At 42.7% G+C, this 27,062-nt stretch overlaps 1 protein-coding gene across 4 annotated transcripts in view; it reads right to left on the bottom strand.

The window, feature by feature from the left end:
* Nucleotides 1–27,062, bottom strand: part of CDK14 (cyclin dependent kinase 14) — a 268,798-nt gene that overhangs the window by 207,956 nt on the left and 33,780 nt on the right. Inside the window, exon 1 of one of the 4 annotated variants that reach the window (XM_077302548.1) lies at nt 6,586–6,715. The exons of 1 other annotated variant lie outside the window; for it this stretch is intronic. The gene's annotated coding sequence lies outside the window, so the exon portion shown is untranslated. Of the gene's footprint in view, nt 1–5,796; nt 6,137–6,160; nt 6,181–6,585; nt 6,716–27,062 lie in introns of those variants that run through there. 2 more of the 4 variants (XM_077302549.1, XM_077302547.1) reach the window with 2 other exon arrangements.

The following is a 27,062-nucleotide window of genomic DNA, read 5'->3' as shown; positions in this document are numbered from 1 at the left end:
TATGAACAGACAGACCCCTGAGCTGAACATTTTCACAAGGGAAAACTCTAGAGAATACTTTCTAGTGTGCAGTGGTAGTGGAAAGTACGAGAAGCGATGCACTTTTGAGAATTGCAAGGGGTGAGGAGGAGTTGACATAGAGAATAACTAGAGATGTGGAAAGTATTTCACATTTCTAGAAAATTATCCTGTATTGGACCGCATTTAATGTTTTCACTTCTGATGTTTTTCCAAGACTGGGATCAAATAAAATAAACCCTAGCTAAGTTTTCCCTTCCAAAAATGGCAGGAGCTCACATTTCCATCCTTGGATGTTACCAGGCGTTCAAGAACGGGTCGATTCTATCGGCCGAGACTAATACATGGCTCTGAGATTATACGCTTAAGGCAAACTGAAAAAGAAACAAAAGTCATTTCAGAGGGAATCTCAGAGGACAAGAAACCTGCATAAATTTGTGATCACGAAACCACTAAAAAGGAAATATTTCACTTCACTAAGCATGACACAAAATTAACTCCAGAACATAAAACTGAAAAGGAATGCTTGCTCATTGAAAAAGAAACTCTCTGCCCTTTAGGTGAAGGCATTATCACATTTTTGACCTAGAATAAGGGTGAAAGAACTACTTATACATCACAACCGGCTAGCAACAGACAAAGTGTGCTGTGAGCTACACCTTTGCTGCCAGCTGGCACTTGGTAAAAGGGTTCCTCACCCCCCTTTAAGAGCTGCAATCTGCTACCTGTGAAAGTTCAAATCCATGGACATGCCATGAATCTTCATTTCAGTCAAACACAGAGTAAAAACAGAACAATTCAAAATGTGTTAAAGGCAATTTCAATTTTCTAGTCTGCAGCACATCTCAAGAAAATAGGTGTTGCTTTTTAGTGGTGAAGGAGACTTGGGAAGAAGGAATTTGCTTCCTGAGGCAGCTCTTCGTAGACTCTGGTGGTTGAACACATGTCTGGAAACCACTGATTTGGAATTCATGCTGCAAAATAATGTGTTTGGGCAATAATATTTTATTCAGTGATTTACCCTCCTGTTTGAGGGTTCCGTATCAATAGCATTGTGCATGATCCCTAGGTCCTAGTTTCAGACATTCAGAAAATCTCATTAATAAGTGCAAACTGCTTTTAAGAAAGAGTAGCAATTTGTGGCCTAGGGACAAGCTAATCCTCTTTGACAGAGCACCCAGGTGATTGTTAGAACCCCCACTTGCAGTACACAGAATATCTCAAGCATTCTTGAATATGTGAAAGGATTAGTTTCTCATTTTCTCACATTGTTTATATTATCATTCAACAAAGTTCAGTTTAGATATCAGGAGAAAATATGTATCTGTGGGGATCATGTAATACCAGGTCCAACTCAGGGGTAGTCAACCTGTGGTCCTCCAGATGTTCATGGACTACAATTCCCATGAGCCCCCTGACAGCATACGCTGTCAGGGGGCTCATGGGGATTGTAGTCCGTGAACATCTGGATGACCACAGGTTGACTACCCCTGCTCCAACTGACACAGAAAGCCCATTCACATGGTACACTGAATGTATGTAACCTCCTTCCTGTACTGTGTACATCTCTTTGTAAGAAAGAGTCAATATGCATTTACTTTACAAACAAAACCAAGATTGGGATAAATATGGGATTTATTATCACATGCACAGTTGTGCATGTGTTGACTGGAACATGAGAATTAATTAATCAATGCATATATAAACAACAATAAAGAATACACCATATGCAGACTGCACAGGGTTCACTATATCTAGTGAAAAGGGCCACCGAGTTGAAAATGGATGGCCTGGATGGCCCATGCTACGCCAATCTCATTGTATCTTGGAAGCTAAAACCAGGGTCTACCCTGGTTAATCCTTGGATGGGAGACTATCAAGGAAGTCCAGGGCTGCTACACAGAAGTAGGCAATGGCAAACCACCACTGAATGTCTCTTGCCTTCAAAACCCTATGGGCTCACCATACGCTGGCTGCAATCTGATGGCAAAAAAAAAAGTTGTGATGCCCATTTGCAGTTGTCTTCAACAGAGTTTAGCTTGTTCACCAATAACCAAAAAACCCCAAATCCCTGGCCAGTCTGGACTGGGGAAAATTCACTACCCGACAATCAGCATTTCCCTGGGCATGTAAGAAAGGGCCACAAGAGTCAAACACGGACACAGTCCCTTCTGCTCCGCCACTTACAATCTGCCTAAATTCACAGAATCAGCATTTCTGCCACATGGCTACCTAGCTTCTGCTTTAAAAATGGAAGGAAAACCCAACATCTCCTGAGTAAGCCTGTTCCACTGAGGAACCGCTCTGTCAGAAACTTCTTATGGATGTTTAGCCAAAAAATCTTTTGAATTAATTTCATCCCATTGGTTCTGGACCGACCCTCTAGGGCAACAGAAAACTCTGCACCATCCTCTGTGTTTGTTTATGTGTTTGTTTTCCAATCTTGGCTTGCTGTGTGGAGTGAGGAAGCCAGAAGATAAAGGAAGAGTGCAAGCACAACTATTAACCTGGTCCGTACCCAGCCACAAATTTACTCTGTGATGCTTGGACTGAACCCAAACTGCCCTCCATTTTCAGAATCTATTCATGTCACCAACAGAATGATTATTCACTTTTCTTATTCCGTGGATCTGTTAAAATACTTGCCTCTAACACCTCAATTTTCTTTCAACACGTTTTCCAATGACACCAAGAGCGGGGGGGGGGGGGGTAACATTGTAAAGGACTAGAAAATGAGCTAGACTCACTAGATAGAACCAGTTTTTGAAACATTTCTGTTCAGGTGAGATTAATGTATCTCTGAGCAATCCCTTTTAAAGCCCACCTCCAAGAGCTCAGATTGGCATTTAAGTGGGTTAGGCTCTGTGGGGGAAAGAGTTGGTGCAGAAACAAAAAACACAAAGACTGAGGAACGGGTAGTGGGATTGTGCACTCCCCTTCGCTATGTGCAAGTAATCGCCTTGCAGCCCCTTTCCACCCAACCAGGTTTGGCATTATGCATAACCATCTGCATCCTGGGTTAAAATGAACACAGGGAACCCAGGAACACAGGGTCAATTTTATACTGTGAACCCAGAATCTGAAAGTGAAGGAACCTGAAATCTCTAAAAATTGTGCATCTGTGTCTGTATGCCCACACTAGGGAAATGATCTATTCCAGGGGTAGTCAACCTGTGGTCCTCCAGATGTCCATGGACTACAATTCCTATAAGCCCCTGCCAGCATTTGCTGGCAGGGGCTTATGGGAATTGTAGTCCATGGACATCTGGAGGACCACAGGTTGACTACCCCTGATCTATTCTATGATTCCCATAGCTGAATGAAAAATCTCAGTTTGGCCTTGCCACATCCAAATGCAATGCCCTAGTGTCTACAGAATACCACATAGGAGAGCTGTGACTAACCTCCCATCTTTGTGCATATTGACAATGCACATGAAGTAGAAATGCAAAAATGGAATCCAGAAAGAGTTGCCATCTGTCCATAAAAAAGTAAAGCTCTATTTTCCTAGTCAAATTGCCCTCCACCACCATCCCCAGTTGTTTGCCTTTTGGGTGGGGACAAGAAATGGCCATGGGGAAAGATCAAACACCCCCTCACACATATGTAATAGCTGTGCACAACTTGCAACCCTCCCCCTCCCATAATAAAAAAAACATAACAGATAAGCCATGGTTCCCCTGCATAAACCATAGATTGACATTGAAGCAGCACAATTCTTATCACAAACACAGGTGCAGCCAGAATGCAGAGAACTCATGAGAAAAATTCACAACTGTACCACCAACAGAGCATTTTTGGAGGTTTACAATTTTTGCTAGCAGAAATGCCAGTATAAAATGCCATGTACTTGTTGATAAGGGCTTGCAGATCTCACAAATTTACACAAGTGCTTTTTAGGCAGAAGAAAGGTGGCCAATTGCTTCATTTCAATTTGAGCAGACATGTCCACTGAAGAAGCTTAAAAGTCACTGAGCTACACTATGGGGCTCCAGAGTCAAAAAGCCACACTGCCACTGCATAAATACTTTGTAATATGCTCTTTATAATAAAGCAGAACCAGTGAAAAGCCCACCTTGCTTTCCAAATGGAGGGAGTGCAAAAGCCTGGGATGGGCTGAAATCTAAAGCAGCCTGACACAGATTTTGTGCATACAGCGACATAAGTAAAGACAGTGTCATTCAGACCCTGTACACACATACACACACACACAGAAGTAATTATTTCACTGGAAATTCATGAGATTAGCATTCCTGTCCATAGCGAAACACAGCTTCCCCGCCTATCAAAATGTAAATTCGTGGTTTAACTACGGGCGGGGGGGGGGGGGGGTTGGAGGGGTTGGGGGGAGCAAGCTCCTGTCACTCATATTTAAGAGAAATGCATTTGCAATGACTGCATGGCAGAAAGCTTCATGATAGGCCTAACTTTTCTCTTCCATGAGAAGACGCTCTCAATGTGATTTATACTGTAATCTTAAATGTACTCCTTGAGATAAAGTCTTATTGATTTCAATGAGCCTTGCTTCCAAGTAATGCATTTTGGACTAGAGTGCAAAGACAAGAAATGCTATTCTGGGCCAAACACCTAGGTTTGCAAACAGATTTTAATACAGTGCTGCACCGAAAATAGCTCGGATTTCTAACACAGTTTCTACAGGTAGATGTAAAGAGCATCACTTTGCCAAAATATACTAAACTCAGTTCTACATTTTAAATGCAATCCTACGCAGAATTACTCCAGCCTAAGTGCATTGAAACCAATGGGCTTCCAATGGACTTAACTCTGCGTAGGACTGTCCTCTGAGGTTGTGTTATTCTGTGCACCTTTGCCAGTTCAGTTTTTCTAATTTGTCTCATGAAATCCATAATAGTGGGGTTGTGGAAGAACCGGGTGCAAGGAAGGATCCCTCACACTCCTGCTGCAATGAACTTCATGTCTCGTCTACTGCTGCAACGTATTTGTCAATCTTTTCCGATGCTGACGAAAGGTTTGCACACCGTCTGCCTTGTACTTACTGGTAAGGGTTTTTTAAAATGTGTGTGTGTGTCTAAAATATAGCCCGGGTTGCTGTGCATGCAGAAATATTCCACTAAGATCTACAAACCCTGCAAATGCTTCCATGAGCCACCCTACAAAATATTTCAGAACATAAATATAAAGCCAACATACAGGTTAACGAACCCCCCCCCCATTTTTTTTTCTGCTGACCTCAGTCATACTGTTTGGCATTTCCTTCAAGGTTCACTTCAGAGCAGTACACTGCTTTCCTCCCCTGCACATTAAGGAAAGCCTCTAATTTACTGGAGCCATTTATTCTAGATCTAGCATGACACAGACTTGTTTGCCGTGATGAAAAAGTGATTGGTCACGTCCTTCATCCACTTGTCCCGGAGGGCACTCAGCCAAGCATATACGAGCAGAACTGTCTACGGCATCCTCTTTTATACTCTAATAAAAAAGACTGGGAGGAAAAGCCATAGCAAGAAGCGCAGCTCTTAAAACCTTCCCCACCTTTTCCACTGGCATTTACAGAGGGGAGGTGATTCCCTTCTGCTTTCCAGGTCATCTCAGGAGGCTGAAGACCGCATAGCCTCAGGGGTCATACAGAGCTAGCCAGACGGTCCTTCCGCATTTTGGGGAAATCAGAAAGCAAGCCTTGCATGCACACAGAACGGATACTGCTCAAGTTGCAAGCCTGTGGGAAGCAGGGCTCGGGTTAAGCAAGACACTGTGGCATTCAATTCACCCCTTATTGTAAAACAAACACAACCTTACCGGTTCTGCTGTCGGATGGATCAGGCTAGGTTCACCTGCGACTCTTTAGCACGCCTCTAAGAACATTAGCGTTTGCAGTCGGGCCAAGCTCATTCACGGCCACTGAATTCACAACATCTTTCTGCACTAGCAAGCTGAAATGGTACGGCTGTACTACAGCTAAGAAAAGGGGGAAATCATAAGCAGAAAAACAAAGAAATCCCTTAAGGCAGGATATTCTCGGCAGAGTTGCAGCGCAGAAGGCACCAGCGATTACGAAGGAAGGCGATTTCACTGCCTACGTTTCAGCGAGAGCACACGGCTCTGGGAAGGAAGAGGGCTTTTCTCACGCTTGCTTTTTGAAAAGAAAATGTGATGGACTTGCCTGTGGAGTTCTCAGGAAGGCTGACTACTCTGGCTCTGCAGCAGCAATGCAGCCAAATGGAGCTATGCATATGCTGTCTAGGCAGTTTACGGCTCCATGTCTGCCTCTTTTTTGGGGGAGGGGGCAGAGACCCATTTACAGCCACAGGGATTCTTCGAGGGAATAGTAAGCTGGAGCCAAAATAAGTACAATGGCAATTCCACGAAAGCTTAGAGGACCGTATTTGTGAGCCAAAGGCTGCAACGAGTCACGGCCGATTCAAGAATGCCTCGAGCACTGAAAGAACCACCTGTAAAAGAAAGGCCAGACGTGGTGGGTGGCAGAGAAAAAAAAAGAAAACCTGTAACAGCCTTAAGACACGGCAACTTTTGCACAGAAGTTATAACATCATCCCCCCAAAAAATCAAAGGACATTTTGAACAAACCTGGCTCCTCCTGTGATGCAGCAGTCTCCACCCTGCCTTGTCCCCAAATATATGTAAAACTGAGGACACAAGGATATCGTGTTTGCATTCAAGCCATTCCCCCCAGGCATACGTTCAACACACACTGTGGCTTTGTATTGCCATCACTGAGGCCACACAACAGATGGAAGACTGTTTAACTTCCATTATGCCATCCTCCTTCCATTGGAACAATCTAGCAGATGGCAAGAACCCCCTTTTAATCTAGCCGCATAGGTACTGCGAAAGATCGCTCAAAGCAATGAGCACTTTAAGCAAATTCACTTGAGGGGGCTTACCCTGTGTAGTATTTGGATGGAAAACCTCCAAGGATTTTTAGGAGTCATTCCCCCAAGGAACACTAGAGGTCATGGTGCAGAGGCAGGACACGGCAAACCAACTCCGAACATCCCTTGCCTGGCTGCAGACAAGCCTTGGATCTTCTGGCTACCCTACCCACGCTATAAGATAATTCAATAAATAAATAATACCGGGGGGGGGAATATAACCTTGTCAATGTTTCAGAAATAATATATACAGCCTTTCCTCCAAAGAAGTCAGACTATATGTATGGCTGCCTATTGACCATTCGAAAGCAAAAATATTGCACTTTCATCTGAAAAGCAAGTTTTTTGGATAACAGTTATGCTTTAGAAACCCTGGATGACCCTGAAATGGACCAAATAAAAAAAAACAGAAGATCAGATTGCAAAACAGTTTTGAGTGTGAGCTCCAACACTCAAATAGTTTAGGATAGGATGGTAGCTCTCCAAGATGTCCCAGGGGCTCATGGTAATAGTAGTCCATGGACATCTGGAGAGCCAGTTTGACTCCTGTTTTAGGTCTAGATTAAACAAAACAAATAATAAATAAGCACTCTATTCCTAACAGCAAGGCATCCAGCCTGTTTCATGCTTAAATTGGATCTTCAGCTACTAGGACCGCAACATGACAACTTCCTGCCCCACAAATCTCACTGTAATAACATCAGGCATGTATACATAGAGACCCTGTTTAAAGAAGGCTCTGGTAATATGGAATACTACACAGGAAGATTCAAAAGCCAGTTTGGTATAGTAGTTAGTAGTGTGGATGTCTAATCTGGAGAGCCGGGTTTGATTCCCCGCTCCCCCACATGCAACCGGCTGGGTGACCTTGGGCTCGCCACAGCACTGACAAGGCTGTTCTGACTGAGCAGTAATATCAGGGCTCTCTCAGCCTCACCTACCTCACAGGGTGTCTGTTGTGGGGAGAGGAAAGGGAAGGTGAATGTGAGCCGCTTTGAGACTCCTTCGGGTACAGAAAAGTGACATATAAGAACCAACTCTTCTTCTAAAGATGTAGCACTTCCTCAGATGGAGGAACTGGGAATGAGAAATGTGAAGAGTAAGGGCTTGTAATTGCTTGCCTCATTGTTATTTATTTATTTATTTATTTATTTATTACATTTGTATGCCGCCTTCCCCTGAGGCTCAGGGCGGTTCACATGGAACGCAAAGGAACGCACTGCAACTTTGCAGAGATTAACCGGTGTATAATAATTTGTCATAAATTAATCAAATAGAATAGAGAAAGATGACCAGGAAAGGAATGTGTCCTATTATTGCTGTTAAAGCTAATATCTATTCCCTGACCAGGACAGCCCAATCTTGTCAGATCTCGGAAGCTAAGCAGGGTCTGCCCTATTCAGTGCTTGTATGGGAGGTAGCTAAGTTAGTGCTACAAAGAGGCAGGCTATAGATAGATGTTATTTAATTGATAGATATTTTATTGTATATTGTGAACCACCACAAGCCAGCAGGTTTGCGAGTGGCAGTATAACAATGTAAGAATGAAAGAACGAACGCACATCGATTTATCCCCAACACTCCCAGAAGCCAGTCAAGCTTGTAGAGGCTCATGGTGGTTTACAGTAAAAACAAAAATACAATGTAACATAATAAAATACAATATAACTCCTCAACAATAATAACCAAGATGGCGGTAAAATAGTCTAAAAACTCACCCCCTCCCCAATTCATCCCCAATAGCCACCGTCGGGAGAGGCTATGGACAGTTATCAAGGCAGTATGACCCACAGGGCCCATTTAGGGAGGGACCCAATATTCCCAGACTGGCCTCAATCAAATGCCTGGCGGAAGAGCTCCATCTTATATGCCCCGTGGAACGATGACAACTCCGTCAGGGCCCTCAGCTCTTCTGGGAGCTCATTCCACCAGGTTGGGGCCAGGACCAAAAAGGCCCTGGCCCTGGCCCTGGCTGATGCCAATCAAGCCTCCCAGGGGCCAGGGACCATCAGCAGATTCATACTCACAGAGCAAAGAGCCTTACAGGAAGTATAAGGAGACAAGCAGCCCTCTAGATCAGGGGTAGTCAACCTGTGGTCCTCCAGATGTTTATGGACTACAATTCCCATGAGCCCCTCCCAGCGTTTGCTGGCAGGGGCTCATGGGAATTTTAGTCCACGAACATCTGGAGGACCACAGGTTGACTACCCCTGCTCTAGATAGGCAGGGCCTAGACTGCGGATGGCCTTAAATGTTAAAAAATATTGAAAACACAACAGGGTAGCCATAAGTCATCTGTGACTTGAGAGCACTTTCCACCACCACCATCAATATCTATTATACCTGAGGATGCCAGCCTCCAGGTGGTAACTGGGGATCCCCTGGAATTATAGCTCATCTCCCAGCTATAGAAAGCAATTGCTCAGGGAAAAAATGGATGATCTGGAGGGTTGACCTACTGGGAATGTACCCCACTGATATCCTGGTCCTTCCCAGGCTCCATCCCCAAATCTTCAGGGCATTCCCAACCTGATTCTGACAACCCGTCCCTTGTGGGGGGGGGGGCAAGGGGTCCTGGCATCTCTAATTACACTCAAGGTACTTAGGGCTTGAGGAAACCAAATGTAGTTATCTTTTAGAAGAAAAGGAAATCTTTAAATCAAGATATATCGGAAGGGTAGGAGGCATGTCAGAATAACTACTAAGTGTAGGGAATGATGAGTAGAGGGTTGGTTTGTTTTTTAATGGTTGTAAAGGGCTTCTTAGATATTCTTTATGGAAAGGGGAAGGATAGGAGTAAACAGTTGCTAGTAAATTAGGTTCTGAACCATGCAGAGATTTATGCCAATGTACTAAGCATTCACACAGGGGGCTCCTGTATATATTCAGTACTTACTGTGAGACTGTTATGTTCTACTTCCTAATAAAAGGCTCAAAACCACCAGCATTTTGGCAGTTGAAACTTTATGGATTATTAACCAACATGCCAGTTATCATTAATTTTAAGTCTCTTGTTTTCAGTTATACAAATAGTCCCTTTTCACACTGGTTCTTTTGTTGAACTCTTGCTCTGCATTTTGATGTTGTTTGGCTCAGATGGATCCTGGGGTTAAGAGACAGAAAGTACTACAAGGGTTGGTCATCCAGGTTCTGCCTTACAGCCAGGTCTAGATAGATTTCATGTTAAATGCATCACATATTGTAGAGCTGTGCTGGATAGGTATATGCATGTATTAATTCATGAAAGAAATAAGTTGCAAAACAAATATAACAATCCACAAACAAACCTGCTACAATGGTAGTAATGTTTTAAATTAAGCAGCATGTACATGCCAGTATCTTTAATATTCAGCTTGCAGGACCTGCCATATTAGGTCGGGTCATCCCGTCCATCTGTCAGTAGTCTTGCTCCAGGAGCAGCTGCTAGCCCAGGCAGCTATGGATTCAGCTTTCCTCTACCCGTCACACCCTACTACTTGAGATCCATAATACAGAGAAGCATCTCTTATTTCAGACGAGGACCTGAACCGAAGGGAATTTTCACACTCTAAAGGAAATAATGTCTTCAGATCCAGCATACCACACTCTCGGACAGCCTAAAAGCAGCCCCAAAGTATAGCGAAACAAATTGCTATACTAGGTTAAGCCAACTTTTCACAAAAAGGAATGGAAGGAAAACACTCATAAGAATGGTATCTAAGCACAGGGATATGGGTATGGAAGAGCAGCCACACTGAATCTGACAAATGGTCTATCTAGCCCACCGTCCTGTTTTACACAGTGGTCAGATGGCCTTGGAGACTTGCAAGCAGGCCATGGAGACCAACACTTTCCTCTGATGTTGTTCCCCAACACTGTTATTCCGGCAGTGACTTTCCATTTAATCATCCCAACCAACACCCCTTGAGGAAATTGGCCTAATATGAATAACTTCTTTATGCACAAAAGCCACCAGAACTTTGGTGAATATCAAAGTCAGTCCAAGAAGGAGTGCTTTGAGTCAGCAGCTGCTCTTGTTACATATAAAATGAACAAATCATCAGCAAAAAGTCACAGAGGGGTTTATAGTAGCCCTGCTTCCAGAAATGTTTCTACAAACCTAAGGAACAGAGTTTTCAGGTCTAGCCTATAATTTACATCCTTATTCTTCTTCAGGACAATATAAACCATGTGAGAGGCACCAAAGCAAGACAATCCATAGAAGATAATGAATGATGTTTGAAGGGTCTACATGAAGTTTCCAATTTGATGGAATTCTAACTTATGACCTCAGGAAGGACAGGAAATTTACTGGTCAACCTTGATTTATCAATGCATCTATAAAGGAATTAGCTAAATTTCACATGAAATCATGTAATTCCTTGGCATCAATACATCAAGTTAAAACCCCCCACAAAATATCATTAGTGAAGCACCAAGGGGCATCGGATCCCACAGAGCATTCTGGAAACCAACTGGATCCATAAGTCTTCTTGGGTGAGCATAAATCTGCTGTCTACCTATGCAGGCAGGATGCAGGGTATTGATCCAAGCATTAAGGGCAAAATGGTCCAACCATGACATTCTAACTGATTGCACTGGGCCAATATGAATCCTCATCCCAAAAATCAAATCCAGGGTATTCCCTGCTTAATGTGTTGGGCTAGTAACAAATGCAAAACTCTCTACAATGTGCAGGTTGCAGATTTTATTTCCTATATATGGTAATAATTGGAAACTATTTCAAAACAGGATCATTGTTTTGCAACCGTCAATCATAGCTTTCGAAAGGTATGTGCTCATAACCAACTTATGTGATCATCTGACTAAACAGCAGTCCCACCTCTATTTCAATATGCATCAATTCAGTTGCTTCATGGAAGAGCTCATCTTGCTCAATTTTTAATATTTAAATTATATCAGGGTTTCTGCTGATCTCATGTACGGATGACATCCAAGGGCTTTTAAGTTCTCAGGGCAGTTGTAACATTTGAGCAACTGAGAACACAAAGACCAAAATGCAAATGACCATTTCAAGGCAGCTTCCTCTGTGCACTGAGCTGCCAGGAAGTGTAACTTCTGAATGACATTTCCCCCCAAAATTTTACACCTCCTTTCTCACACTCCCTAAGGGCACTGAAAGTTACAGCATTCACCCAAACTGTTCACTGTCTTTTGTTTTCATCAAAGGACAAACAGACAAGCTATTTAATGCATCACTGCAAGATAATGAATATTCCAAAATTAGAATCACAACAATAAACTGTGAACAACTGGTGAACCATTTTCAGCTTGCAAAGTTATTTTTTCTTTGATTCTGTACTCTGCCAGACTGCTTTTAAATGTATAGATCCACCTTTAATACTGTATCTTTCCGGGGGGGGACTCAAATTCTCCCTGAAAAATTTATTATCCTATCAATAATATTGACATTCATGGTATTCACATTATTAGTTAACTTTTACCTGCAGGTATGGAAAGCACACAGTTTTTCTGTGTTCTTCTCCATTCCCTTGACCCTTCTAAACCAAGGGTCACATCACCTGCACAAGGCCAGGAGGACTGGAGTGCAGAGAGATAAGAAGATGACATTGTTCTCCTACCTTATAAGAATGGTGCACATAGAAGAGGAACAAAGTCATTCCTTTCTCTCAGTCCCATATATATGCAATAACATTATACATGGAACACCGCCATTCTTGCCAGGACTGTCCTTTCAATCACCCTGTTTAAACAAATCTTTGTGCACGAGCAAATTTTTGTGTTGTACTGGCATCATCACACTTAAATGAGCCTCAGAGCTGATAGTTGAGAAGAGATATGGAGAATTCCTGCTTCATGATCAATCTTCCACAGCAGCTCTTAAATCTAATCAGATAATCACCACCACTAATTATGAAGTTCATCTTGATACGGGAATACAGAGCAACCTTGTGTGCACAGATGTGCTACCATGACAGTTATACACTTGTCAAATGGGCTAGATGAGGTGACAGAATTCATGAGGGAATCAGGATAATGTCCTGGTCAGGTTCCAGACCCTTAGGAGGAGTGGCACATGCTGTCTTGGAACAGGCTTGGCCTTCTCCTTGTGCTTCGATTTCTTATGATTTGTCACTGGAGGTTCTCAATGCAATTGGACCTAAGTTGAGGGCACAGGAGAAGGCAAACACGAACATCTAGACTCTGCCTCCAGGGTGACTGAAGTGGCCCCTTTTGGAGGTATCGAACCCGTTGGAATCAAATGGACTGGTGGGTGCCCAGGGCAAGGATCAGTAGTCAGAATGTGGGGAAGTGGACCTGAGACAGTCAAACCTGAACATGGATTTATTCAGGACAGAGCCTAGGAGGACAAAGCCTTCTCTCACAGTGTACCTTTCCATTTAGAAGCCCTATCCAAATGAGCCTTTGGGGTAAAGTGCTGGACAACTGGACAAGCTCCAAAGTTGTGGGCCTCTCTTAAACACAGGAGGCAGAGCTTAGGCTCATCGGAGTGCATCAGTTTTGTCCTGCATTTAGAACATCAGAGCCTTGAATGCCATGACATGGGATCCACAAGTACAATTGTAGGATGAGCTCACTTGACAATAGGACTTGCCTCCCATGCGACAGACTCCCAACGACATAGAGAAAAAGGAGGCTAATTTTTCGCAGTAACAACAAACACCAACAGAGAGCGCTAGAAAGTTTGTGGTGTCAACAAAGATCTGCCATCAGATCATGTGACATGTTGGATGGGAATCCTGTGCATGTGCTGGTTCTGAAAGGGGTGGAGTTTTTAAGCTCAAAAGAAAATGTCCGTGGCCAATCCTAACGTGGGGTTGCAAAAGAAGACATAAGACGAATATAAGATTCACAGTTGATGGACTGTGAAAAGCAAAAACCACCTATAGTAAAGTGGAAACAATCTTCCTACCAAGTTCCTACTGGTAACCTACCTATTTTATTTTATTTTTTTCAACCCAAAACAGTGTTTTTTTAGCCTGCCAATTTAACCTTAAAAAAAAACCCTGAAGGAGTGTTACCCCCCCCCAAAAAAAAATCCCAAATGTTACTACTGTCATAGCCAACATAAACACTTAGCTGTGGCAATTTAGTAGTTTTTAATCATCCAAATGTGTAACAATGTTTACTCAATGGAAAACAAATTTGAGAGGACTTTTAAATAGCTATTTACTTAAGACTACAGACGTTGATTGTCTTACACTAACTAGGGCAAAAATACTTGCTGCAATTCAAAGCATCATGCAATTGCGTTTCAGATGTCTTTCTTTACATGCTGGCACTATACCACTACAAGACATTTGTGGGGACTCAGAGGAATGCGGAAAACAATCTGCTGCATGTCACAGACAGAACTGCATTTCAGTTAAAAGAGTTAATAGACCCCACTGGACAAATCGTAGGTCAAACTCAGTTGTGAGTAGCGTGGATGCATATTTTGGACTGCGGACAAACGGGTATACAAGCAAACAGCCAGTACTAGAAGAGTTTTCCATTGGTTTCCAGTGCCACAATGAGGAGAATGCTTACTTATTAAAAGCCACTCAATTCAGAGAAGGCCATGACAGCTTTCCTCAACAACAGGGCACTACCATGGAGTATCATCTGTTTCCAAAATTCAGCCTGAATCTCACCTGGAGCAGAAAGGTAGCATATCCATTTTCTAAATAAAGAAACCAACCCTTCAAGAACCCCTGTGAACGTATTTAATTATTTACTTACTGATCCCAGTGACCCTGGAAAATTCTGCCCATCAAAGTAGGCTATACCAAGTTTGACAGACTACCAGCCTGACCCCCGTATGTCAGTCTCAGGTGTCCACTCCAAGAAGCTTTAGCTCTCAAAGCCCAGATCCTCTCTCAAGTAAATAAAAATGAAATAATCTTAGATTTTGGCTGGGACACTCAATGCTCAAATCAGTGTCTCTGAAGAAAAAGCCTATTTCTTTATCTGTAGTTTTCCCAGAAGATAACAAAGACCAGTGTTCAAATAAAAAAAACAAATAAGGAAATAACATCACAAACCACAAATTATCATCTACAAACACATACGAAGTATGTCTTATTCAGATAAAGACTCAAATGATTACCTTTCTTCACACTGTTTATAAAAGAGATTTTACTCACATTTATCATGAATCTAAACATTAATTATACTTTCCCATATTTTCTTATCAGGGGCTAGCTCATTTATCCTGATGCTAAGGAACTACGTGGTTCGCTGCCCAGGAAGGGAAACTCAGCATTGAAATTAGGGAGGCTGCAAAATAAGGAGGCTGAGGAGTTACTGTCAACATGAAAGGTGGCTAGAGCAAGTTAATAGAATTCCATAAGGAATAACAGTGTCAGCTTGATTTACTTCTGGCCAGTACACAACTGAAGGGAGACAGCAGCACGGTGGCATCCCCAAGCATGCAAAGTCGCCAGCAAAAGATCTTACAGATTAGTTTTAACAGTCTGCTCTTCTTACCAGACATTCATGTTCAGCATGCCCGCCCTTTCTACAGAATTTTTAAAATATTGTATGTGATCAATTTCACTTACACTAATGCCAACAGGGATAAAGAATGTTATTCCATCACGAGAACCTCGCAAAGTATTTACACAGCTTATGAAATATCAGCCCTTGTTGATGATGTGTGTCTGCTCCGTTCCGTGTTCTACGTAATGTGAGCTGCAAACTATAAACTTTTATTGTAAACCACCCTGAGTTGTAGGGGAGGGCGGTATAGAAATGCAACAAATAAAATGAATTAAGAAGTTGGTAACCTTTTTGCAGCAACAATGTCCCAGTCAGTATTCCCAGTTGGATGGATCCCCGTTCCTATGTAAATGCATATTTACTGCAGCAACTATCGGTTCTGCCGCGCAAAATATAAAGCTAGAACCGGCTTAAAATGAAAAATAGTTTCCAGGTTTTGAGGAGAGGCTACAAGTGGCCCAAGGGGTGCAGGATGGGAAGCGCAAGGAGGCTCAACGGAGAGGAAGCTACTAGTATCCACTACAGAAGCCCTGCAGAAGAAAAATACACTAATATAAAGCTAATATCACCACACAAGAACACTTCCACACATACAGAGATTTTACACACAACAATGTTTACACACAACAATGTTTTGCAACACAAAAAGCCCTGGCGGCCTTAGGCTCTCTTCACAGGTAATAACAAGACTCAAATCCCTGTCTCACATCCTTTTCTGATAACTTCCTGGTTAATAATCCTGGCTAAGGTGGAAGAAACCTCAGTTTGTTAAGCCATCTGAATAGTATGTCATGGCAAGATCAAGTGCCTTGAATATTTCCTAAACTAGGAAGTCTTTAATTGTGGCTATGAACACAAAGAGAAGGACGAGGAAGTACATGATTTGACTGCAGCCTTAGTGACAAACTGCTGTTGAGGAAAGAAGTGTGGTGGATTTAAAGGTTTTGAACTCTAAGAGACTTTCTTTCATAAATGATGATGTTGAGTAGTTGCAACAGGTCCAGTCTTTATGGATACACCACTGTCTGCTCTCCTCCATACCATGAAAACTCCACATTTCTATAAATGTATCTTAAGATTTCTTTTCTAAGCAAATTACGTGTGACAAGACGAAGTATTATTTCCACCCACCCCACCCCACCCCCAGCCTCTGGCTTGCTCCTCATCAATAGTCCTGCCTCCCCATGACCCCTCAAACCATCTCAACCCCCTGCCGCCTTCTGGCAGCTCGTTCACCCTCTGGGCAGCAAACAGGCAGAGGCAGGCAATTCAGTATCATCTTCTTACTCCTGGTTGCACTTTCTGATCCATTTTATTGCAACCCAAAAATATTGCTTGAAATTCAGGTCGTCTTTGACTACCAAGGATTGGATTTCCAGATCTTTACCCTTTCTGCTTTTTACTTGAGCTGACTTTCCATGGCAAAATTGATTTGATATTTTACCCATCAGGAACGTATATCACAAGACTGTAGTGTACAGTAAATCTATAATGCATGTGTAGAAGTAGCCCTTTTCTAAGTGATTTGCACTGGAACTTTTTGTAATGGATTTGAACTTTTAAATGGTTAAAGAAAAAATATATGCACAAAGCACTCACACACGCACAAAAAAATAGGTACCCTTTATGAAGGCAGCCAAGACAATTTGGGAAATACATATTTAATAATCATTGCCAGTTACTGGCTTTGCTCCCTGTACAGATGCTGAAACTACTGTAGCTTTTAAAACCATACTTTCATAATGGTTACAAGTAAGCTGAATTTTATGCAGATCTAAAATTCCAAATTCTCCTGCATCTTTTTAAACAGTTATTTAAGCATACCTGACGTTACAATATTTATTTTTAGATAAGATTTGAGTAATCCACAAAAAACCTTTACTTTTTTGGCCACATTACTTTAAAAAAAACCCTGCAATTTCCCAAGAGTTGGGAGGGAAGGGGTACAAGTCAGCCAAGGTTCCATGGTAACACGGGAAGAAGAGGGGGCTCAGAACTCCTGCTAATCTCAGAATTACTCCTGGTCTGAAGCTTGTTCAGCTTTCCTTCCACATGCAACTCTCAATTAACAGGCAAGTAATGGAAGCTGATTCAAAGTATTGGTAGGTTCAGCATTCCAGCCGACGAGCTTTAATGATTTGGATTAAATGACACATCTGGGTTACTGGATAAAAAAATAAAATTAATATTTCATTGCGACACCTGGCTCTGCAAGAGTAATTTTTCAAGGATGATTTTGACAGCTTTTTTACAGAAACAATAATTTAATTTGTTGTTAGCTCTTCGAACCAGAGCTGAAATTTCCCTTTAACCAACACATGAAGAGTTCTGCCATTCTGGCGGCTTTGGGACTCTAACGTGATACATCTTAAAACCTGAAATGCAGCTGCCTAACAAAGTGAAATGGGCGGGGGGTGGGGAGATATCTACCATAACATTTCAAAAATAGCTTTTCTTCAAAGATGTGGCGAGAAGGCATGGTCTTTGAATCCGAACAATCACATTCAATTAAATCTGGAAAGCCAGTTTGAACTCTCCGGGATAGAACACCGACAGCCTGACTCAAACAGGAAGAAAAGGTTTGAAGCAGAGGCCCGGGCTCCTTTGAGTTTTGATCCCTATCCGGCACTCAGATTCAAAGAAATTCAAAGGCTAAAGAACTATTTATAGCCACGCAGCACCAAGGAAAGATCTGATACAGATATTCAATGGTAATACACAATACAACGAAGCCCCGCAGCAGTTTTTACATTGTGTATATATGGAACGTGCCATTTGGCACTGGATCCAGGCCCCACAGCATATTCTTGATCCATGCTACCTGGCAGAGTTCTGTGGGGGCATTTGGTTGCAATCACACAAACACCAAGCGGATGGCTAGCTTGTCCGGATATGGTGAACGCTCCTAAATCATGAAGCTGAAAAGATGAGAGGCAAAGTAGAATAGTTTTTTTTAAATGAAGACTTCCGATGGATGGCCAATCAGGAGGACTTCCACACACAAAAGCAAATAGACTCTTTTAAAAAATGGTTTCCTGTGCCCACCTCCCTGCCAGGAACACATTGAGCTCTTAAAGCACTCAGCTAGAACCTGGCCAGATACGACGCTGACAGGCTCACGTGACGGTCATAACAGGGCCAAGCAATATCTGTTGAATGGGGCCAAAGTACTTCACATCACCTCCTTCCCAACAAGGTTTCCATCACCTCCTTCTCCAGAAGGCACAGGCAGCAGGAAATTAGAATCCAAAGGAAGTCTGAGGTACCTTGTCCCAAACAAGCCAGTGCGATATAATGGTTAGACTGCTGGACAAGGATCTGGAAGACCCAGGTTTGAATCCCCATTCTGGAAGCTTATGGACCAGTCACACACACACACACACGCAGAGTCTATCCCACCTCACAGGTTGCTGTGAGAATAAATTACAGAGGTGAGGAGAACGAAGGAAGCCACTCTGCATTGCCACTGGGAAGAAAAGTTGGGCATAAAGCAAGCAAACAAATGGCAAGGAATAATTTATGCCTTTTCAGTTTACTTTTTTTTTTTTATTAACAGGTACCTAAATAAGCAGCAAAAACAAAGCCACTTACCAAACCACAATAAAACATTATGCACAGTCTGTCCTCTGTGGCTTCCTAGTCAATATCAAGGAAACCAAGTTAAACAGTCTTTGGGGTTTTGTGAAATGAACACTTATTACTCCTCGAAGGATTCCAAGGAGACCAGAAACGACATCATGCTTGATATAATCCACTGTATTTCAAGCTTCTCTCCAATGAATACTGAAATGCCTATCTTTGAAAGGAACAGTTAATCCGATTAACTGGAATATGAATGAGAAGCAAAATGGGTGAAACAGTCATGAACACATAATTGCCTCAGGGCCAAACTAAACGTGACAGCATCCTTGTGGCCGCGACGAGGACACCGCCATTTTAAAGACATTTCAAAATGCCAACAAGGGCCCAATCCTGATTATATTTGAAAGGTTGTCACTGGCCCATTATGCACGGCCGCCGAAACGGCGATTTCGGGTCACGTGGAAAACGCGGAGGGGGAAGACGCGACGCACACCGGTTATACACGGGGCGGGGCGCGACGGCGGCAAAACCCAGAGTAACCGATTATGCACGCGCCGATCCGGGCGCCGCTTCTGGTTGCGCCCCGCTCACCCGGAAGCTGCGCTTTCTTCCGCGTTTCACTGACGCGGCTTTTTCGGCGGCATGCACCGAAGCTGCAGCCGGTTGCAGCCGGCTCCGTGCGTTATCCGTGATTTTAGTCGCCGCCATTCCACTCCGAATGTGCGCTAAAACCCCCGTGCATAATGGGTCACTGGGAGGACGACAGTGAGCAGTTCCTGCTGGCAGCTGAAGATAGGACCCATAGTAATGGGTTTAAACTATGTGTAGAATGGTACTGGCTAGATATTAAGGAAAAAATGTTCCCATTCAGAATAGTGCAGTAGTGGAATTGGCTGTCTCAGGAGGTGGTGAGCTCCCCCTCACTGGTGTCTTCAAGCAGCAGTTGGACAGATACTTAGCCTGGATGCTTTAGGCTGATCCTGCACTGATCAGGAGGTCGGATTAGATGGCCTGTATGGCCCCTTCCAACTCTATGATTCTGGGCCTCTAGCATAGAGCTCTCATCCCTCCCCCACACCTATTTCAGTGCTGAAACAATGGCTTGAAACTACACCTTCACACACAGGGTATCAGGGCACACTTCCAGAAACTAACAGAGAGTGCTATAACACTGGGTGAGAATAAAATATGGAAAATCAAGTTAACCTGAATTAAGATTTCTAGTAAGACGCCAGAATTTTAAACGTATATTTTTACTTCAGGACAAGGGGGGAAACGAAGCCTTTAGGCCAGGCTTTCCCAACCAGGATTTCATGAGACTCTGAGGCATCTTGACAGCCTCAGAAGGGTTTCCTGAATGGGTGGGAGTTAATTACTTTTTTATATTTTTTCAATAATCATTAAACATTTATTGGGTGATACGAGCATATGTGGTCATGTCGATTCACCCACCCCCCTCCCCAAATGGCCAATGATGAGCCTGGACGGGGCAGGATATGTGGTCATGTCGATTCACCCACCCCCCTCCCCAAATGGCCAATGATGAGCCTGGACAGGGCAGGAAGGGGAGGGGCCTGGGTGGGTGTGTCCACAGCTATGCTTCCCAAACATATTCCGCACAGTTGCGCCACCTCTGGGGTTTTTCGAAGACTGTAGAATGTTTCAGGGGTTTCTCAATGATTAAAAAAGTTGAGAAGGGCTGCTTTAGGTTGTGATGGAAAGTGCCCTGGAAGCTGGCTAGGCAAGTTCAGAATTCTTCCCAGATTTCTCAGGAGTACTCATAGTGCTGTGGAACGCTAGCCTCCCTGTGGCAAAAGTGTTTACCTCTTTCCAAGTTACGGCTATAGTTCAACAAGTTTAACTTGGGTTGTGTAAAGTCTAGATTTTGATTGAACTGAATTTTGGGGAAGGAAAAAAAAAACAAGCTTTTTCCCCTCCAGCAATTTTCCTAATGTATTTACAACTGCTGACCCAGTTGCAAACTGAGCTGGGAGGAGGCTGTCTGTTACTGCCAGTAAAGGAGGATCCAAACATCTGGAGACCAGCTACTTAAGTTTATAGTTATTTGGATCTTCCTCATATGCCTTTTTCCACTCTAAGTGGCTTGCCATGTCAAAAAAAAACCCACATCAAAATATAACAAACGTTTAAACCTTCTTTCTCAATAAGAAATTTAACTTTCACTACAGGGACATGCGGTGTGACAATCGCTCCCAGAAGTGTTCCCCCAGAAGTAAGAATGGGAGAATGACTGGAGGCAACTGGAAGGAATCTGAATTGGTTTTACGTGTACCATTAAATTCATAGAGAAGGTTGCTGCTTCCTTAAATCAAGGAGCCAGTCCTGTGGAGCGCAAGATCCTTCGGAAGAACCCAGAAGGCATCATCTTTGTTTCTGCAAGAGGGCATCAGTCAGAAACGGCTGCTTCTATTGAAGAAAGATCATTGGCTCCCACCTCTCAAGAGTTTTCCAATTGGCCCTAGCACCCCAATGCACTGTGACCGACCCCCAAAATTCCAAATGGCACTCCAGGCGCAACAAGACAGGAGACCCCTGCAAGCAACTAATTTTGTAAATGGGGCAGGAAATAGATATGTACAAAGCTAAGTCCGGACCTCAAAGGCTAAGGAGGGTCAGCCTCACCTAGCATTGGGATGGGAGACCTCTAGAGCAGGGGTAGTCAGTCAACCTGTGGTCCTCCAGATGTCCATGGACTACAATTCCCATGAGTCCCTGCCAGCATTTGCTGGCAAGGGCTCATGGGAATTGTAGTCCATGGACATCTGGAGGATCACAGGTTGACTGACTACCCCTGCTCTAGAGAATACCAGGGTCATGATGCAGAAGCAGGCAATGGGAAGCCATCTCTTGCCTTGAAAACACTGCAGAGTTGCTATAAGTCAGCTGCAACTTGACAGCACTTCCCACTATCACCAAATTTTCTAGCCTTTGCGAGAGACATGTACTTGTACATGAATCACTCCTTTGTATAAAGCATACTCACTAGTTCAGCATACGGTGGTGGTGTTGTTGTTAGGTGCGAAGTCATGTCCAACTCTTCGCGACCCCATGGACAATGATCCTTCAGGCCTTCCTGTCCTCTACCATTCCTCGAAGTCCATTTAAGTTTGCACCTACTGCTTCAGTGACTCCATCCAGCCACCTCATTCTCTGTCGTCCCCTTCTTCTTTTGCCCAGCATTAGGCTCTTCTTCAGGGAGTCCTTCCTTCTCATGAGGTGGCCAAAGTATTTAAGTTTCATCTTCAGTAGGCATAAGATACACTGTGCTTAAAACTGTCATTCTCGTTTTCCATGGTAAGTAATTAACTCAGACAGTAGGGAGGAAAATGCTCAAACATGTTTATTTTGCTTTATCCATTTAATGAACAGAAAGGTATTAAGAGATAACCCTGTCACTGAAATATGACAGAAGAAAATATACGGCACTGCTGTTATGCAGCCATTCCAGAATTTAATAACTTTCTACTAACAACGCATATGTGTCTTGTCACTGAAGGAGATATAGAATTAAGTCACAGGATGAGCTAGGAGCCAAAAAGACACGGTCCTCCTCACAATTTTACAGAGTGTTATCTAAACTGACATATGCCAGAAACAAAGAAAAGGACTGAGCAAAAGAGAGCCCACTGTTTGTAACGGCAGGCTTGGACTACTTAGTCAATTCATCCAGGTATCTTGATTGGAAGTGAGCTAAGGCAGGGAATTAATCCAGAAACGCATATGCTTGATTCAACGAGCATGCTGCTGCATGTGTTAAAGCAAAAGGAACAAGATGGATTTCTTCTAAACAATAGGCCATGTTATGTTGGGAGATGTTATGAAACAACTGGTTCTTCTTATCATATACGATGCCAATGTGAGAAAGTTAGAAAATTTTGGATGGGTATACATACTGTTTTAGAAAATATACTAGATATCAAATTTCCTATGTCTTCTGATTATATGTTAAGAATTTTCCCTGAAAAATTACCTGTGAATGCTAAAGATTTTTTTTTTTAATACCACAGCTGTGGCAAGAATACTCATTACTCAGATGGAAACAACCAAATTCACATAAGGTGACAGACTGGTTGGACAAAATAGGAGAACTTTGTAAAATGGCTAAACTAACAAGTTTGGTAAATAGAAGACCTTCGAAAGCATTTCAGGACCATGGGCACCTACTACTTGGACTATATTAATAAGTAATACATTTGATTTGTATTAGACTAGGTGATTTATTGTAGATTGTAACAAGGTGCTGTTATGACATCTGTTGTATTTTCCCTTTTCTCTTTATCTTTAAATAAAAATACAATTGTATTTAAAAAAATAAAACAATGGACCATGTTGTGTTTCACAGCATTCTTAGTCTCCATTTTAGCATAATTGATTGGATCTCAACCTGCATTGTCAATAGTCAAGCCACAACTCCTGCTTTCAGTAAAGTGCAATGTTTAATCTCTCCTTCAGGCCTGGATTCTTCGAAATACCTAATGAAAGGCTTCCCTTACTGATTGGATGCTTATTTTTTCTTAGTGGCTGGACAATTACCTTTGCAAAGGTCAAAACAAATTCTTGCATCCTATTTCACCAACAACGATATTACTTTTATAGCCAATAAAACATGCCTCTGAGGGCGGAAATGTCAAAGTCGCCTAACTATTCAAAGAGGGTGAACTACAGTTGCTGGCCAATGAAAGGGCCTCCATCTCCACAGTGACCAATTTAACCTTGCTACTGTATCTTCATGACAACTGTCATGAACAGATTATCAACAGAGTGCCTTCAGTCACAATACACTAGCATTAGAATAGATGATTAATAGCCCAAATATAGAAATACAGAACACAGCAGCATCTTTGAGTCAAAGGAAAGCAGAAATCCATCTTGAATAACCCCAGGGTCTCATCAGGCTCATGGTCTTTCTCATTCCTTTCGTTATCGCTCTATTTAGATCAATAATTCAGCAGTGCAAATCCAATATTATCTGTGAATAAAGCTATTTTTATACTGATCTCATTGGGTTATTCAAAGGGATTTTTCAATAAGAACCACCAAGTAGAAAACTCCATTAAACCGGTTCTCAGTTCATGAATATTATCCTTTAACTAAAATCTTAGGAATATTCTGGCCACATCATGAGTCCTAACTAAGATTCTGCTAGTCTTAAACAGACCAGCGTTTCAAATTAGTGTAAGAGGTGAAAAATAAACTTTCTGAAGAAAGCCTTTAACCTAACCGGGTCTCCAGTCAAGCTATGTTTTCTTGATATGTCGTTTTGGGGCTCACTGTTAAATAACAAATACAATTTTTTATAACTGAAACACAACTCTACGAGCTGCAGAGTTCTCCAAAACTATCAACCAAGATGTTTTTTTTAAGGGACTAGGAAAAATATTTTGTCTTATATAGAGTCACGGGAGATTAATTAAACATGTACATTGCAAAGCCATTTCCAGAATCCTAAAGTGACCCTGGGTGCTTGGGCTCTGCACCCTAAGAGGTAGAAAATGGGAAAATCTCTCTATTTGTGGCAGATTTGCAGGCATCCAACATCTTTGCCAAATGTCCTCAACCCACCTTGTGCTGCATGTACTTTCCATTACACAGCTACACAGGAAATTTTCTGTAATAAATTATCTTGAGTCCCAGTGATCAGTGTTGCTGAAAATGTACGACTGCAAAATAGTAAGGATGTTTAATACAAAAATACTTATACAACTTTTTCTCCTATGTATAATCAACCAAAGCTGCTCTGGAAAGCCACAGGCCTTCTACCTTCTCTTCTAGGCCACTGCTGCAGCTGCCACAGAATGCCCTTTCCCTTTCTAAGCATAAGAAATGATGCCACGAGGCAATCACAGCTTCTTCTCGTGGACAATATCAATGCAAAATGCAGTGCAATCAACATTTTAATGCACCATGTAAAAAGCTTTAATGATTAACCCCCTTGGTGGAACTGGGAAAGGAGGAATCCATGCACAGGGGATGCTAAACAAAAGTTTACCTTAAGACAGTTACATGCTGATGAACACCATTAAAACAAAACCACAAAGTCATACAAGGGTGGCATGTTCTTCCTAGCGCTGTCACAAGCCATAAAGGATCTGCGCGGGTGCCATTCAACCATCACAGGTGTTGGGCTTCTCGTGCTGCGATCTGACTACACCTATCTAAAAAGGAATCGGACTCAAAATTAGTGTAACAATCAGGTTACGACCCCATTTGGGATAATACTCCAGTTTTATACACCAGGGGTAGTCAACCTGTGGTCCTCCAGATGTCCATGGACTACAATTCCCATGAGCTCCTGCCAGCAAATGCTGGCAGGGGCTCGTGGAATTGTAGTCCATGGACATCTGGAGGACCACAGGTTGACTACCCCTGTTATACACGACACAGTGGCTAAGCTGGGCCGAAAACTGGCCTGAGTGGAAACTGATTATATCTGTGCCCATGCTTAATAAGCCAAACTTAGCCCATCATCTCACAATGCTTGCAAAAAAAAAATCATTTCATTAAAAAAAAGCACTTCTTCAGCTTTTCGTTTATACTTACTAAAATGGCATTGCCTGCTTTTGTCCAGTTCTGCTTTACACATTCAAGGTAACATTGTTAAACACGCATGCAGAGAGGAAAATTGGTATCTGGAGAAGAACACGGAAAGCTGGCCCGACATACTCACAATAACCAACTGTTTTCATTTCCGTAATTAAGATCTCCTGCCGTTACAGTAGCTGATGCTTCCAAACCTCTTTGCAGGGAAAAACCCAGAGAGGAACAATTATTTATATTAACTCTGAACAGTCTTCTGCTTCCAATAAACCAGAGGGGAAGCCAGGCACCATGGGGTGCATTCTCACTCTCTCCCCCTCCCTCTCTCACACACACAGAGCGTGCCTCAATGACGAAGAATTTATCAATGCGGATGCCACAATTAAAGCATAGAATTCCTCTTCACCAAAGAGAAAGCCCACTTCCTTGCTTTGCTTCATTTATGCTGCCAAATGTCATGCAAATTGTCGAAAAAGACAGCCTAGTTAAGCAGCCTAATTTCACATTGTGCTTACATAAAAAGGAGCATTTATTATAGTGCAATCAGCACCACCGTAGAACACCATAAAAAGCAGCAAGTGTCCGATTGCCTGAATATGAGCTGGCAAACAAGAGATTAATTTGTTTTATTAGGTCCCGGATGTCTAAGAATTCCTATTAACACATTCACAGCATGTTAGAATGCCCATCATCATATAAATCATATAATCTCATTAAAGAAAATATTGGTAGGCATAAGGGCACAATAAACATGCTAAATTGCAAGATACAGCATTTAACATGGACAAATGCACATAACGACTAATCATTTAGCATCTATATACTGAAAAAGCCAGAAACGTCAGCATAATTTAAGAATGGGATTTAGTAAGGTATGTTTATAAAACTATGATAACAAACAAGAACCTCCTTACAATTTTTTTTCATATGCCAGAAGATATATATGTCACTAAAGGGTCTTCATACGGTGTACCTTTGAGACCTTCCCCAAACATTCAGCCCTATTATGACACAGTCTTTTTTGTTATTATTAAACAGAACTCCTAAAAAGCACAAGTAAGGAGGAAACTGCTTGGTTTCCATTTGAAAAGAGATTATGACACAGAACCTCATTCAAACAGCCAGCCTCCTCCAGGCATTCTGGTGCAGTATAGACACTAGAGCGGCTATCCCCAACCCGCAGTCCATGGATCCTTGGATCAGTCGGTACCGGGCCGTGGCTGCCTCGGCGGCTGCCCTGCCACTCTGCCGCCAGCTCACCTTTGGTGCTCTCTGGTGGCCGCCATGGCTGGGGCTCCCCCTTGGCGTGGCACTGCACAGCTGCTGCTGGCAGCGCCCCCCAGTGGGTGGCGGGAAGTCAGGGGCACTGGCGGGAAAGCAAGCAGAGCAGAGGCTCAGGTGGCAGTGGTGACGTCCCTCGGCACAAGACTACCCTCCCCCTGGGCCTCAGTAAAATTGTCAAACGTTGACTGGTGCCCAATAGTAAAAAGGTTAGGGACCACTGCTAGAGGGACTATACCATGAGCATCTGTACATTGAAAGAAAACATATGTACACTCAAATGGAATT

The sequence above is a fragment of the Paroedura picta genome, chromosome 11 (assembly GCF_049243985.1).
Source record: "Paroedura picta isolate Pp20150507F chromosome 11, Ppicta_v3.0, whole genome shotgun sequence".
NCBI classification, from domain to species: Eukaryota; Metazoa; Chordata; class Lepidosauria; order Squamata; family Gekkonidae; genus Paroedura; species Paroedura picta.
This window is presented reverse-complemented; position numbering and strand designations above follow the sequence as displayed.